Below are 17,006 nucleotides of genomic sequence, written 5' to 3' on the forward strand. Positions count from 1 at the left end.
TGCGGCCATATGGGTCGTGAGCGCAGCTTTTTAGACACCCATCCATCGGCGCCGTCTGTCGGGCAAAGCCACTAGACATATACGGGACCTGACAAGCTGACTTTACGAAAGGACTTGAATCCTGATGTACGGGCGAAGTAGAGGGCCCCCACTACAGAAAACGAACACCGGGAGAGACCGGAAAGAGATTATATTTCAGTTCAATAACAGAAAAAAATTGGCTGACACATATTGAATTTTCCGATTTGTGAAGCCCATATACATTTTTCTTTATTCAGCTTTATTCTCCATTATGTTGTCCATTTATAAATTTAGGAAATGGAGTTGTTCAATCGAATGAGTATCGCTTTCTCCAACCGTATCTTCTGCCAAAATTGCCATGGTAGTTGTTTCGTTTGCTGGTAGATTGCTAGTGAAGAGCAGATATAGGACATAGTCTAGTACACAGCCTTGCGGTACTCCAGCATGGATCCGTTTGAGTTCCGAATAGGCTCTTCTTCTTTAATTCCGAAGTACCTGTCAGCAAGGTAGGATTCGATAGGTTTTGAGTAGTTATTTGGAATGGAGTTTTTTTATAAAAGACCTTCACGTCCGACTTAATCAAATGCTTGAGCCACATCTAGGAAAACAGCAGAGCTTACAGTGCTTGTGCAATATTTCGGCTGTTCGGTGACTTGGTTAGTCGAAGATTCGCCGAAGTAAACTGATGGTTGAGCATAATTTTGTGATCCTCCCTAATTGACATTGCCCTTTTTAAGTAAGAGTCTTTCAAGTAATTTAGAAAACAGCGGCAATAGAGAAATCGGTAAATAATATATAAAACATATTTAAGAGTAAAGGTAGCATTGATGATCCTCGCCATCTTCTGGTTTTCTAGTCAACTCTCTGAGAATCCGACCAGAAATCAGGTCGGGTTCAGATTTTGATCACTGCAGGGTTTTTGATGTCGGGATCATGTTATTTCTTATAGTGGTTGCTCGTAAAGTTCGGCTTCATCTGCTGCGCTTTGGTTGCCATTGATCGAGGAGGATTAAATGCTGAACTTCAGATATCCCTTTTCTGAGACAGTTCATTACTTATCATGGCGAGAAGTGTGAGTAGTACGTAAAACAACGAGATTAGACAGAATCGGATAAAGTGATCAGTGCCGATTGGTTTAACAATCGGGTTGAATAGATTGTAGAGAACTGCACTGACTAAACAGCGTAGATCTGCGTAAAACGGTTTTAACCCATCCGGAACAAACGAGTCTGTTCATCTCTATAAATATTCAAGAGGGGTATGTTTAAGGACGTTTCCAATAAAAGATCAATTTCTAAATATAGACAGCAGGTCGTGTCCGGCCCATGGACAAACACGAGCTGCTATTCTTAATCCGGTTGTAATGATCTCATCTTGCTGTGATTAAAACGTTTTGGCAGTTGGCACCTTCATCTTTTTCGGCAGAAGTTATGCAACACATAAAGCCACTGTTTATATATCTGTACAACTTTGTTTAGAAAACCTCTATTTTCTGGCTTCACTTTAAACGGGGAAAAATTCTGCTTTAGGGGTTTAGAATAAAACAGTACAAGGCCCCTCGTCTGTTGGCTTTTTTCTTAATTATTAGGCAACTACGACGTTTGAAGTCTTTGGCAGAGTTACGAAAATAACAGACCGGCGGTTTAAAAATAAACGTGTTAGCATCCGGAAATCCTACGGAAATTATTTATACCTAATTATTAATTACTTTTTTTATTCATCAGAGATCTTATTTATCTGAGATAAGACTTATACCCTTTGTCGTCGGTCGTAATTTTGTTTCGTAGTTGATAAATAATTCATATAGCGACTTGGAAGTTTTGTTGAGTATGGTGGAAAATTCACGCGCGTTCGGCAGATACGTATGTATGTAAATGAGAAGCCGGGACATAAAGAGACAAAACAAGCGGGAAAAGATTCTGCCTTAGCTATCGTTTGTTCCAAATAAAATTCGACATGTATTATGGTAATTGGGGTCGGTTGGAAGAGGGTGGACGACCCCGAAACCCCAGAACATGCCCTTGTTTTCGATAATTGAGATATCTAGGATTTCCCGATCCCTGGCGCCGCATATCGATTTTCAGGCCTAATACAAACTTTTCGTCTTTGATTGAGCGACAATTTATCTGGGATTATAGTGGATGATCGACGTAACGATAAGGAAAAAATTAGAATTTCCAAGGAGGTTTCCTCCCTTGTCTGTATTAGATACTTCATAGAAACAGCTATCGTCATCCATAATTCCTGTTACGTTCCTCAATTAAAAATAATAAATGGGTCACCCTAAAAATCGATCCACACATTACAATTTTCCATTATTCAATACAGTTTACTTAGTATTGTAAATATAGTTTGTCAACAATTTGGTCATTAACTTTTACCCTTGAAGCCTGAAAGCTAAAATAACATTTGGACAATGTGTAAATATTTTCTTCATTTTCTTCACCGTCAACGGAAGGCTATGAACGTGGAATAATCGATTTTAATTAAACAGTTTAGGCGGTACTGGCCCAAAAATATTAGGCATGTATGTGGGCTTTCTTATCAATGGATTCTACGAACCTAGAAAAAAATTGGCTAGCTAATTTAAATATTTGTTTTAAAAACTTGATTTTACCTTTTTTGTGAATGTATTTCAAGTTTATTCTATATCAGTTGATTCGTTTTTTTACCTACAATAAAAAAAACAAACATATTAAATGAGATTAGATATACAATAACTTATCCAAAAACGAAAATACGTTATCAGAAAAATACATAATGGAAATAAAAACGCCACGAACAGATTTCGGAAAGAGCCCAAAACCTGGTGGAACAACACTCCAGGCATGGGGCTCGCAAGAGATTTATAGAAAAGCCATCCGCAAGACTTAGAAACGAATTACTCCTCCAGTACCCACGACGGTAACTGCAACAGTACCGGGATTCTGGTTGAACTCCTGTCAATGCATTGTGGCTAAAAACCGTATAGGAGATCAGTAAGAAGAATACTGTTCAGATATTACCAGGAAGAAGACAAGATTGCGGAATACGTTTTGTGTTTTCTGAAGGTCTATGTAGGTGGATATTCATGCAACTATGAGAGGAAAATCCGCAACCAAGACTCTAAACTAAGGAGCCACTGGCAAGGCTACGGGGGTTGATTAACAAACTGAAGCTGGCCTGTGAGTTATAAAAACAGAGGAGCACAATAAATCTCCTTGGGTCGAAGTGCAGAAGGCCCTGTGGCCTCTTCTTTTACCCCATCCCTATCCCAGTTTTGAAAACAACATTAGACTAATAAATTAGAAGAATGATTATTTATCCATCCAATATCTAAAAAAAAGCAATAAAATAACGGTTGAATATGGAGTTATATGTATTTTAAGATAATATTTACAAGTATTGGTCTAAGTAAGAGAATCATGCCAATTTTTCTATGAAATAATCATTCAGTTATTTCTCAGCGATTAATCCGTTTTTATTGCTACCATCCTGCCGTTTAGTGAGGCAATTTAATTTCCTGCCGCAGACCGAAAAGGCTTGTTGTCTTTTGATTGAACAATTCTCTCGCCAATGAGACAAATGGTTGCATTTCTATTCATTAATACTATGACACTTTTCCTTGCCATGTGCATTTCGTCGTTGCAGCCGGGAACTATAATATAATACAAATAAAGTATTTTTATTTATACTTCTCCTGCAATAAGTGAAATGTTCTTTTAAGGATGACCGAACTTAATCTACTAAGTAAACATTATTTAAAAAACAATAAATTTTCATTTACATTTTTACTACTGGATGTCACATCCAAGTTCAATTTTGACACGCCGATGAGAAAATTTATTTTGTTTCTATTTGCCAAAAAAAAGAAGTTGTAAGCACAATTATTGAATAAATTAATAATCAATCCGATAATAAAGTCAGGGATAAAGCCAAGTGTAAATCAAAACGCTCCGCTCTATCGTTGAGCTCTTGAGGAATAAGTGCCTTCATGAGGACTTTAAAACTTTTATCTTTGTACGATTGATATCAGCCTTAACATCATAATTATAAAGATGAAGGATATGGCGAGTTTGAAAGAAAGAAAAAACACCAGTACCTTTGAATACCACCAAAACTTGTTGTATCTTCAAATAGGACCAAATAGTCCTGGACTTTGTAAAGGTCACTGCTGGATGAGGGTTTGCTGAAAGGTAGCCTATCGTTTTCATATGTGAGGAGTGATAAGGAATGTTTACAGTGTATAATGAAAAGAGAATGGGAACCCGGGGGATAGTAGTTTGTAAAACACTCGCTTTGGTGAAGTGAATGGTGGAGAAGGATGTTGCGATTCTTATTTAGCAGGTTCAGTTAGCAATGATGAATTCCTTGCTGGTGGAAGTATATATTATATGGATGTATACAGTTTCCTCGACAAGCTTTCAGAGTGGATTTAAACAGCCCCCTTCTTTCACGCTATCACATAACTTTTACTCATCGGACGTCTACACTCAATTCGGAGTACTCAATTTTCCTCGGAGTAGGGTTAGATAGCTCTTTCCTTTTACACTAATAAATTACCTTTAATCACCAGAAGTCATACACCGATTCCGAAGTACTTGATGTTCCTCGGGGTGGGGTAGACAACCCCTTCATTTAACGTTAATAAATTACTTTTACTCACCAGACGTCATACACTAACTCCAGAGTACTCGATATTCCTCGAGGTGGGGTTAGCCAGCCCTTTCCTTTCACGCTAATAAATTACATTCATTCCAATAAATTAACCAAACAGTTCATTTATTTCCATGTTCAGGATTTAAAAGCAGCCAAAGAGAATCGTGAACTAAAGAAAATCTCGACTTTTCAAAACTGAACAACGCCAAATAAACGCCTACTTGCCAAGGAGCAATTATTATTAAAGAGTGAGTGTCAATTTGCGGGGGGTGGAACGGTGCAGTGGTGCGCGGGTCACACCCCTAATGGGAGTGTTGACAGGGTTGACGTCACCCCACCCATTACCACCCTAAAAGGAAAGGTTTTAAACGGATATCGCCGAAGCGACCCCACTTGTAGCTAAACCGGAAGAGACCCTACACACGTTTTCCGGCCAAAAACAAACCGGGGATAAATAGCGCGTGGGAGGAATTATCGCCCATCCCGTTCTCTTTAAATCCGAAAGTTTCAACTGCGTCAAAACTACATAGGTTTTTTATAGTGCACATGCTATTGGTATGTGTTATTACACATGTAATACAACAGATTTCTGTTGTTAAACATACGTCAACTGTAATAAATATTTGCTAGTAGGCCTACTGGCATCGCATCTCAAAGGCACCCTTTTTCATATCAATCGTCTAGAAATCAGCAATATCCTTTAAACAATTATTAAGAGGAAAATGCATTTTAATATTTCACAAACTTGATTGATTAAGGCTAGTATTAAAATAGTCCCTTTTAAAATTCGTCAATTTATAACTTTTTACGTAAAATTAACCCTTTTTAATCGCAAACTAATCTGTTTAATTTCAAATTAACCATTTTTAATCGTAAAATAATCTTTTTAAAAGACAGATTAATCTTTTCCCTTAAAGTATTAAAAAACTTAGAAGATGATACGATATATAAACATGTAAAGAAAATTATTACATATTTGATAATTTAAAAAAATGAATGTATTTGTTCATATTTCTATCGGTTTGTTCACTGTTTGTTAACTTTTTTGAATTAAAATCTAACGCTGTATGTATTTGTGTATTGTTATTATTTCTTTTTTATATTATTTCTTTAACTTCACTCCAGAAGCATGTCCTGCTTATTGTCAGTGTCAAAACTCTCTGTATAAAATTATTAACTCAATTCAGTTTTTTTCCAAAAGAGTGAGAATGAAATAACTGAAATATACCCTCCGGACCTCTAATAATTTCACGACAAGTTAAGGAATAGAGTCACTGTTTTCAACTTTATAGGTTAATTATATATTCTCATGATAACTATTAAAAAGCTTGAAGAGGTTGTCTTAATTAGATTTCAATAAACAATAAATCAAATCATTCATTAGAATATGTGCAAAAATGGGAGATATAACGCCTCCCGTCGCAAAACCACCAATCTGCAATATATTTTGTTATCGTATTTAAAATATCCTTTAATTCCTGAGAAAGTGACTAAATCAGTGAACAGATCAAGTGGCACATTGATAAATTTGCACATGTTTTGATATATGAGGTATATTGTTATATTTAGGGGAATTAAATTAAATAGGGATTTAAAATCGAATGAAACAAAAAGACCTTCATATACATTAATATTTTTTATTTTAATTACATTTTTAAATTACGGTGCCCTAACCACTTGTGCTATCGTGACCTCGATCCACTCGGACACCAACTACTTATCTCAACCTACACCTTTCGAATTTTCCCTCTTTTTTCTATATTTTCAAATATCGTGTAATCAGGATTCGATTTTCGGCGACCTATAAAGTAGCCGCGGTAAGCTGTTGGCGAAGTATTTACTTCTATAATTATTATATTAATCCATATACATATTTAGTTGTCATAATTGATCGTATTAATTATTTAAATTAATTATGCTTTTTATCAGAGATAATGAAAAAGCTAGTGTTACATGACACTTGCTTTTTCTTTCAACCAAGACCTTAGATTAAAAGTATAACTTATCAAAATAATTAATATGGTCAATTATGACTACTAAAACATATATGGATTAATATTTTTTATATTTTCAATGAGCTCAAACTACATTGTATTTATTTTCACACAAAGTCTTAACCCATTTTTATAGATTATAGAAAGTGTGATTGGATTCCAAATCAAAATTATTTATTTACTGACCATCTATATGTACATACATATTTACAAGTTAGAGATAAGAGTATTAGTAAGAATTAAGAACATAATAATAACATAATTATTAGCAATTAATTAGCTTAATATTACATAATTCAAACTAAGTGTAACTCAAGGTTGGGTTTTTGTAGTCCAGTTTTCCCAACATTTAAGTTGTAAGACATTATATATTCTTTATTTATTTAAGTCGAGAGGTAAAGTATTATTATACCTCTCGACTTAAATAAATAAAGAATATATAATGTCTTACAATTTAAATGTTGGGAAAACTGGACTACTAAAACCCAACCTTGAGTTACACTTAGTTTTAATTATGTAATATTAAGCTAATTAATTGCTATTAATTATGTTATTATTATGTTCTTAATTCTTTTGTGTTTATAATTATTAACACTGTATTATCCTATTTTCTTATTACTAAATTTTCACTCATTACATTTTTAATGAAAAATTTAGTACTAATTTCTCTCATATTATCGTTAATGTAAGGTACACTCGTATCATTGTGGAGTTTACATATGGGTACCCTAGGAGCATCTAGGGCAAACCTTAGGAATTTATTTTGCGCTCTTTGCAACTTTTTAAAATGAGTTTTATTAGTGTCTGCCGCATACGTTAGCACTGGTCTTACTAGTACTTGTACAGTAACAATAAGTGTTGAATTTCTATTTAGTAAAGGAAATAGTTGAACTATTAGTCCTTTACATTTATTTACTATGTTATTGATATGCAGTGTGAAGTTAAGTTTTCTGTCTAAAGTTATCCCGAACTATTTTACTGCGTTTGACCACTCTATGTTCCGGTTGTCTACTATTAGTGATGTAGTGTAGGTCATCTTTTGGTGAACAAAATTGCCTGTGTACAAAAGTACCTGCCGATTTGAATTTTCCGCTTGTGGAAATATTTTAGTAGTCTATTTCGCTTATTGCAATTGGATTCCACAGGTTATAGGCCTTATCGGAACATCTTCTTTATGTACTTTAGGTAGCCCATACGTTTATAGGAAACGAGTTGTGGATTTTTTATCTTATTCTTTCACTCTTGTCATTGTAACCACAGATTTATCGACTGATCTATTGTTATTCCTTAATGAGTGTGGGATCTTTTTTAATTTCCTTCCTTCAGACTACAGCTCCACTCCATTAATGGAAAACGTTTTATAAGGAAGATGAAGACTGTAGTAAGAGTTAAAGCCCGAGGAGTGGTACCTCCAGGCAATTGGGCGGCAGGCCTCTAAATTAGATGGTATTAGTAAATAAATGTACGAACACTTTGGATCGAGTTATGGGCTTGAAGAAAAAAGCAAAATCGTTGTTACTATCAAGCTTTCGACCTATTTTAAGATCATCATCAGGGCCCATATTAATTTCACATTATGAAAAACATATTTGTACAATTGATTTAACAATCAATTAACATATAGAACTTGGAAAACAACCTTACATATTGTCTACATATTGATGTTTTCACAGGCGATCTCAAATTTCCTTGAAGACAGACCCACTCCCAACATAGCCCAAGAAAGTAACAATAAGTTTCATTTGTAAGGATGCAATACTGTTACAATGGCAATGTTGGGACTGAGTCGGACATCTAGGAAATTTGAGATCGCCTGTGAAAAAGTAAATAAGTCAATATGTAGACATAGTTGAAGTTCTTTTTCATAATGTGAAATTAATATAGGCCCTGATGATGACCATAAAGTAGGTCGAAAGCCTGGCAGTAGCCACTGAATATGCTTTCTTCGTTAAGACAATAACTTGATCCTGAGTGTTCGTAAGTGGAAAAGTGGTTGATACTTCTAATAGTGAAAAAAGTACAATAAACCAAGAGGCTGCAATGCTTCAAAACTTCCAAGGACTGTAACAATATTGCAACCTTACAACTGCAACTATCAAATATGTCTACAGATTAAGATTGATTTGCCCTGATGAAGACCTTAAAATAGGTCGGCAGTAACAACTGCATTTTCTTTTTTCTTTAAGACTATACTTGATCCAGAGTGAAACAGAGGTCGATCCTTCTAACATTGATATTATTAAATATATTTAGTATGGTCTTTCGTTGGAGAGATCAGAAAATGTTTGTATAATCAATCAGTTCAATCCTACTGTTTTTTTTAAACGAAAACTACTTTTTTGAGTATAAAACAATGGGAAGAAAGGGATCTTTCGAATTACAACGCAGTTCGGATTAAGCGTGGGCATTAAACACATTCCCGTATCACCGTCGGTAATTCTCTTTGATTAGATAATTAGTTCAAACGAAGGATACAAGATTAGCGAAATATACATAACATGTCCCGTTTATTAAACGGCGGGTTTTGTTAAATTCCAAGCTATTACTATTTTCGTATCATACAATGCAATACTCAAGCGTATTTAATGAAGAACCACTCTAAACCAAGTGTCTTGACGGCTGAATGATGACAAGAGGAGAGAAAGCCTAGTTTATTAGGTTTCTCGGGGTGGGTACAGCCTGTAAACAGTAGCTAAGCCTGTTGTCGGCGAAAAAGGCTGGATTCATTGACCCAGTTGTCTATTTATTTTGTTTCGGCCCCCTTCTCCGACAATAAATTACCAAATTAGTCCTGAGTAAATCTTGTGCTCGCCCTGGCCCTTTGTCGGGTTTCGGTTTTGGCCCATTCACTTAATTGAATTTTGTTTATTTACAATCGACTCGAGATGAAGGGCTGTCATTACATTGCAATTACTAAACAAAACGAATTCCAAAATAAAACAACCAAGGAAAAAAAAGTTCATGTTTGAAGAATACCGATATTTTTTAATTTGATAAAATAAATGTTATTTTATCAAATACTTTATTTCATACAATGTACAATAAAAATCAGAAATATAATACTTAGACGTATGCTTGGTTCATGATCATCAGCGGATTTGCTGCTTAGATATATTTGGACTTTTGGATATGCTGACCCTAGTGACTATACATCAGGGAATTCACCCACCCCGTTATGGGTCGCTAGTACTCCCTTAAGCCAGATGCCCAGGAGATCGTAGAATCCTTACCAACGGGGTTAGGCTCTGACGGGGGCTATCGACAGTTAGGTCATTTCATCTCCAAACTATTATAATGTAGCCGAATATTAATTAAATGGGGTAAGTCAGTCGCACAAATAAATACATTCAAACGTATAAATACATACTATATTGATTCTGATTAGTCAGTGGAGTACTCTATATCCCTCCATCGATCTACACACAGTATTAATAATCTAACCTAAATTAGGGGTACTTTTATAAATATTCCGCCATCGACCCCAAACTCACACAATGCTGGAGGGGCGATGGTACGCTATATTTCACCATCATCCCTCACAACTCACCCTAATAAATAACATAACATAAAAAATACATTTATAATTAGTACGTTTTTTTACTTGTTGTAGAAAAAAATACATATTCGTATATCATAATAGTTAGTAATAGACATAATAGGAATTGAAAAAAAAAATGAAATTAGTAACGAAAATAACTTTGATGGTAAAATTAATGATTGTGTAGTATAATAAAGAAAATGATATAATAATATGAAGATACCTTCTCCGGCCTAGGGAGGGCTGAATTATTAATAATGAGACAAAGATTAGAGTAGAAAATAATAGCATTTTGAATGAATCCACTTTAAAAGTTGAAATTGTGAATACAAAATATTGATAATTACATGCTGTCCTACAATAATTAATTAAAGGTAACCACTTTCCAAAGCCATTAAGATATGTTAAAAGTTGCTCTCAGGAAAACGTACTATTATGAAAGAACCTTACCCTGAACCCCTTAAGGTAAGGGACATAACGCTATAAAATGATATATAATTTTCAATCTCTGACATGTTGCAAAGGGAACATAAGTGCCTTTTTGTGATCAATGGAATTTAAAGGTGAATCTCAAAAAGTCTAAGGCTAGGTTCAGAAGAGTTGGTAGACTTAAATCTTCGTACCGTTGGTATTATAAAGGGGAAAGAATAGAGGTGGTTAATGAGTATAAATAACTTGGTGTTCTCCTCACCCTCAGAATGCAGTGGACGAATAATTTAAGAAACAAATTCTCATTAACAAAGTTTGCAATCAAGACGTGATCCTTTCTTATCACTCAAGCTGTAATCCCATTAAAACTGAAGTATCAAGTATTCAACTCTCAGTGTGTTGTTCAATACTATGTTACGGTTTTCAGATATGAGGCTATCAACAATTTGATTCAATAGAAAATGTTCTGATATTATGTCCGTAAATAAGTTGCATTACCTATTCCTCGCCAGATCTATTATACACACAAATACCACCTTACAGCATCACTTATCATTCATCCTTAAAACCTTACACTTTTCAGATTCCAGGCTAGTAAAAATAACAGCGTTAGAAATCATTAGGTTCAACATTTCCAGGTATGCACAATGGCAATCTCTATACTATAAGTATTCCCTAACCTCCACAAACCTTGATAAATGGTCATACCTCTTTTCAGCTTTGTTGTATGCAATAAAAGATCAACATAGAAACGAATGCTTACGCCGTGCTCAATCCTCAGTTTATTTCACGTTGTTTAGGACCTATCTCATTCATGTCCATTCTTGTTAAATAAGCTTATTTAATTTAAAAGAATAAAATTTCGTCGTTCTTAATCTACCTGAGTTGCGTTGGCTTCTAAACCTTCGTTGCGAGGTTCTCCATTTGAACTGTGCTCTTTGGATTAGAGCGAGGGCTGAGGAGATCTGTTCGCAACTCGTGGTCAATTGAAATAGTTCTTCACTTCTTACCTGATTTTAGGATAGATTCGTCCATTACACCTCGGGTCCTTTACTTTCTTAAGAGTCCAAATCATTGAGATTTGAATGGTTCGGATCCCCCGGCTAACGTACGGTATGCTAGCTTCGCTTGGAAGTATAAATTCCATTTAGCCCAGGAATTTTAATTTCGTATAAAGCTTTCCTTCGTTAAGTAGCACAGACATAAAATAGCCAATGATCTGGAAGATCAAACTCATTACTTTTCTTGTATTTATTTCTATTTTTTTTATGTTCTACAATTAATGTATATCCAGAGTTCTACGTTTAGTTTTGAATTCGATCATGTGTGACAATTTACAACGATCTCCGACGACAGACTGATTTAATTTCATATATACATAAATGTGTTTAATTGACGTGCACAAAATTGTAAAATAAAGTATTTCTATCTATCTATAAAGGCCTTGAAGGATCCGTCAATATACTAAAATTTAGGTACAACACTCACCTCTCGCATTAATTATCTAATTAAATTAATTATATATATGTAGGGATTGGCGTGAGGGAGGACGAACAAGAAAATATGTCACCGAATAACAAATTATAATTTTAGTATTTAACAGATACTATATTCTAGATAAGTACCAACATATGTATCGTTTAGTTAATTTGTTTATTATTATTTTTTATATATATTCATATTGTTTAATTATATTTCCTGAATATACCGTAGAGTTAGGAGACTTGAACTTCAAGTTTTTTAACATTTACTCATTAAAATTATATTTAAAGCAAGGAAATTTATTAGGTTTTTCTTTTTTCAATGAGCCAGTAACAATTTCAGTACACCTTATCAAAAGGTCAGGCATAAAAACCGGAGATAACGAGTTTTCCGCCTTACCGGCCGGTAATCCTGACGGATTGCCTCGCCTATTTTCAATATTACCTGTCAAACCGGATAGCAATTAGTGCCGAAAACCACCTCTTAAAATCAAAACAAACAAGCAGCTTTTGAACGTTACGTTGAATAAAGAAGCAATAAGCTAATTCGTTTTTTTTTTTTTTTCAACAATGCTAAATGTGGAGAAAATCCGCTAATTCAAATGCAGTGTAGCCCTGAAGCATTTATTGATCAAAAACGCCGTTCTTACCAATCCTTTCCCAGTATTCCAATCTCTGTTAATAAAGAGATTTTTCTGTCTGCGTTCTCTATTTTATAAATTCTATATTGACGTGGACGAATAAATGATAAAAACGTGAAAGGATTTTCAAAACTTTTCTCTGTCTCAATATATAACGAGTAAAAAAAGTGAGTGAAAGGATGTCAGTTAAGCTAAACATATATTGCTCAGTTTGATTATATAGCCAGGGCTGTAAACTTCAATTTAATTAAAAATAAACACTTCAGAGCATTTTGCATTTGCCTACGAATAATTTTTCAATTTGAACTAAAAGATAAATTTAATGTAGTAATTCGAGTTTCAATTTCCTCGTTTATTATATTATTACTCGAAAGCTCTATAATAAAACAATTTGCTTCCGTAAGACTTTTTAACCTTCATTTTCTTAATCTGTACTGCTTATTATGCTTTATGAGTTTTCTCGAAGTTTATTTACTATCAAGGGAACGACCAGGTTGATATGCACGGAATTGAACCAAACTTTTTTTAGTGATTCTACACTCCAAAATATCGGACAAGTATCCGCCACTTCCTGTGGATAGGCCCTGATTTTGCTAAAAAAAATTTGAAAGTTGAAATTTTTCGTTTTTTAATATTTTTATTTCGCTGCTCTACTTGTTCAAATCAACTATATGAATATATAATTTCGCAGCATTTTTATGTAGATTGTAATAAAAATATATTTAAAGCTATCAAAGTTTATCAATAACTAAAAAATTTCCAAAAAATAAAATATTTTTCAAGTAAAGTAGGTCATAATTTTTTTCCATGAAACTAAAATGAAATTTCGTTTTAGCACCTCTAAAGACCTCTAAATATACAGTTTTGCTTCAATTTAAATTTAACGATTTTTGAGCACTAAATTTTTTTTTATTTTTTGAGAAGTCGTTATAGGAATATATTATTGAAACGGCTATTATTCAAAAATTTTCAAGGTTGATAATTCGTTTTAAAGAAATTGTCAAGTGCATTTTATTTAATTTTTATATTTTATTTTAATCAAAAATACTTAATTTAATAAAAATATGAACCCGTCATTGTCAGTCGGGTTTTGAATTGACAGGGTAATCCAATGTAGGTTGAACGATAAGATAACTGTTAGTAGGTGATGCCGCCCTGGCTTGTGTGTTATCAGACAACCCGCTTGTACAATCCATATGGGTGTTTTTGTAAAAGGTCTTTGTAAAAGAATTGTTATTAGGGGAAAAGTCGCCCTGTTCCTTGACGTCTATACAGTCGGAATGAGTCTTCCGAGCGAAAAATGAGTTGGACCCCGAGAAAAGGCAAAATAAGGGCTTTTAGCAAGCCTGTCACGTACTTCAAGACAAATATTCGTTACGAGGGGACTGTTTGTCATCAACGGTGTTACAAAAATAAGAGATATTCTATTTTTACCTGTTTTTATCCTCAAAAAATCTTTTGTTATAAATGTGTCAAGGGCAGTGTTCCGGACCAGAAATAATGAAAGTATTTTTAATTGCGCTTGTTATCATTTACCGTCGAAATCCGACAGAACAAATTTTTCCTGAGTGTAGATAAAATATCGCACTCTCGTAAAAATGAAATGAATTATTATAGACATTTCCACATGTTTAATAGGTTAATAAGTGTATTTAGACCCTCACTTTGTGTCATGAATGATTGCTCGCCAGATTTAGAAAATAGGCACACATCTGTATAAAGTACTCTTTAATACTCTCTCTCTCTCTCTCTCCCTGACTTCCGCTCACTCCTCTCTCTTCTCTCGTTTTGTTATCTTTATCTCTCCCTCTTTTCCCTCTCTCACTTCTTTTTCTTCCTTCTTTCTCTCACTCTTTGTCTCTACCTCTTTCTCTTTTCCTCTCACTCCTTCTCTATCCTCATACTCTCTCTTCTTTATCTTTATCCCTTCCACTCTCTCTCTTCTCTTCTTCCCCTCTCACACTCTGTTTTTATAGTCTTTCATATCTTTCTTTCCTTGTATTTAATTCTCTACCGCTCGCTGTCACACTCTGTATCTCTCTCTCTCTTTCTCTCTCTCAATAATAACTTTTTCTCTCAGTCTGTATATATCTCTCCCTTTTGCTTCCCTTAATTCTCTATCAACTGTCGACTGATCGCTCAACAGATTTTTTCCAACGTTATGCTATCTTTTCGCTATCGGTCCGGAGGAAGCGGAATGTTCGCTAGTTCGATAGGAAAATATCAGATTCAGGGGGAAATTGTAGCTAGGAGAAGGTGATTGCCAAACTTTATCGAAAAAACTTTTCTTTGTCCGTAAAACTGCCTATGCAAACGTTGTTATCGTCAAAAGATTGCGTAATATATTCCCTCACCCTAGGCAATTTTGTGTGGACTAGTGTAATGTTTGTTTCGAAAACCAAATTGGGTAACTGGAAAATCGTTAGACTATATTAGATTATTTTGCAAAAACAGTGAGATATCTTTATAAAAAGATGGTTCCTAGTCACAGTAAGAGTGTTACTGTGAGTAGGAACAATCTTTTTAAAAAGATTGAACAACACACTCACTCCACCATTATTTATCTTTTCTAAACACTGAGATAATCTGGTTAAGAGAGTTTATTCAAATATTGTTATTGTTTCAATTTTTTTTTCATGTAATTACTTTTATTCATTTAATTATTTTTTAATTTATATAATTATTTATATATTTTTGTAAAAATTGTTTGAGGGTTATTTTTATTATAAATATTGTCTTCAGTTTGGTCGTCATTGGAAATTTTTACCGTTCTCTTCAGATATTTTGAACAACCGAATTTCGGGTTTTTGATAGATAACAACTCATAGACCACCGAACACAGGTTGTCTCTTACTTTGTCGGGTGTAAATCTGGTGTTGCAATGCCTTTGATCTCATCCAACATTAGCAACCAGCTTAAATCTTTTTGTCGCTCGTAATCTCTCATCAAAGATCAATACCATAATCGCAATATGATGCTGTTTCCGTTCATCTGTTGGACCATTGTTTGGTTAATTAGTAAAAGCCTGCAGTAGAAGGGTTTTTAAGTGCCATTCGAAATTCTCTGACAGTTAAGCTAGGCTTAAAAGCCAGCGTTGTTTGAACAATTGAACCCCATGTTCAATGTTTATTAGATGATATCACAAATTGAAAAAGAAATAGGAATTGGGATTTCTTGGTTAATATAAATTTAATTATAGTATATTGAACAAAATAATTAATTAATACATAATTTTATGTTACAGAAGGGGGCCAGAGTACCTCAGGGACTTCGTTTCTTTGTTGTAAGTACTCATTATTACTATATATTTTATAAATTTCTCACCAATGGAGGAGATTCTTAAACCAATTCAATATTTTATACAAGAGGTTTTACTACGCACAGATTACTATAAAACATTGATTATGTGATAGATTTATTGTTGATTCGTTCATTTAAAAGTATCGATCTTGAGAGAGGATGTGTGATCTATATCCTTGAATATCTATATTAACTTTAATAATAGTTAGGAAATTGAATTAGAATTTTGTTTTGTTTTTCTGTTTTGTAAAGTGGTCTTCAACAAAAATAAAAAAGGTAATTATATCTCACCTGCAATCCCACATTTTATTAGTTTGTTATTGAATTAAAAAAACAAAAAAAAACCATGCTATGTAACGTAACGTAAGTGTTAAACATCCCCTAGCAAAGTGATTTAATCAACAATGCAGGGTACACTTCACCTTAGTAGATATAGTAACCGGTGTTGTAACGTACACACTTTTTTTACGACGTTATGCTGCGTAGTCTATGAGTTGTCTAATCTAAGCCCTGGGAGAGAAAAGTAGATCATTCTTAAAATATGGATTCTTTAGTTGTGCTGCATTACAAAATATTTAGATAACAATTAAATATAATTATGCCTCTCAGATTTCCTTGACTTGCATTTTTGTTGACTTTAACACTTGCGAGGAAAGTGAATTGGAAGGCCATTTTGTTTTGTTTTTCTGTTTTGTAAAGTGGTCGTCAACAAAAATAAAAAAGTAATTAAATCCCACCTGATACCCATTACACTTTTTTGTTATAGGATAATGAAATCACGTCATAAAATTTGAAGAAATAAACTTTAGTGTCTAACAAAATAACTTAACCTATTCGGGCTACACTTAACGTTATGTTGTGTTGCTTGCCCTTTGATGGTAGCAGTGTCGCCAGCTTATATGAAACACATTTTTACTACATTATGCTCCGTGGTCTGTGAATTTTTGACCATTAATTTTTTTTC

At 34.0% G+C, this 17,006-nt stretch overlaps 1 protein-coding gene and 1 long non-coding RNA gene across 2 annotated transcripts in view; one reads left to right on the plus strand and one right to left on the minus strand.

Annotated features, from left to right (window-relative positions):
* LOC106661441 (probable 3',5'-cyclic phosphodiesterase pde-5) overlaps nucleotides 1–17,006 on the plus strand; it is a 257,518-nt gene that overhangs the window by 12,230 nt on the left and 228,282 nt on the right. The window contains exon 2 of the mRNA XM_024225891.1: nucleotides 15,987–16,025. The gene's annotated coding sequence lies outside the window, so the exon portion shown is untranslated. The remainder of the gene's footprint in view (nucleotides 1–15,986; nucleotides 16,026–17,006) is intronic.
* On the minus strand, nucleotides 1,863–11,940 carry LOC106661218. The gene is made up of 3 exons (XR_001339657.2): nucleotides 11,631–11,940; nucleotides 2,639–2,693; nucleotides 1,863–2,583 (listed from the first exon to the last, which is right to left on the minus strand). It is a non-coding gene; the product is annotated as an uncharacterized LOC106661218 (long non-coding RNA).

The sequence above is a fragment of the Cimex lectularius genome, unplaced genomic scaffold (assembly GCF_000648675.2).
Source record: "Cimex lectularius strain Harlan isolate CLEC.00 unplaced genomic scaffold, Clec_2.1 scaffold23, whole genome shotgun sequence".
Classification (NCBI taxonomy): domain Eukaryota; kingdom Metazoa; phylum Arthropoda; class Insecta; order Hemiptera; family Cimicidae; genus Cimex; species Cimex lectularius.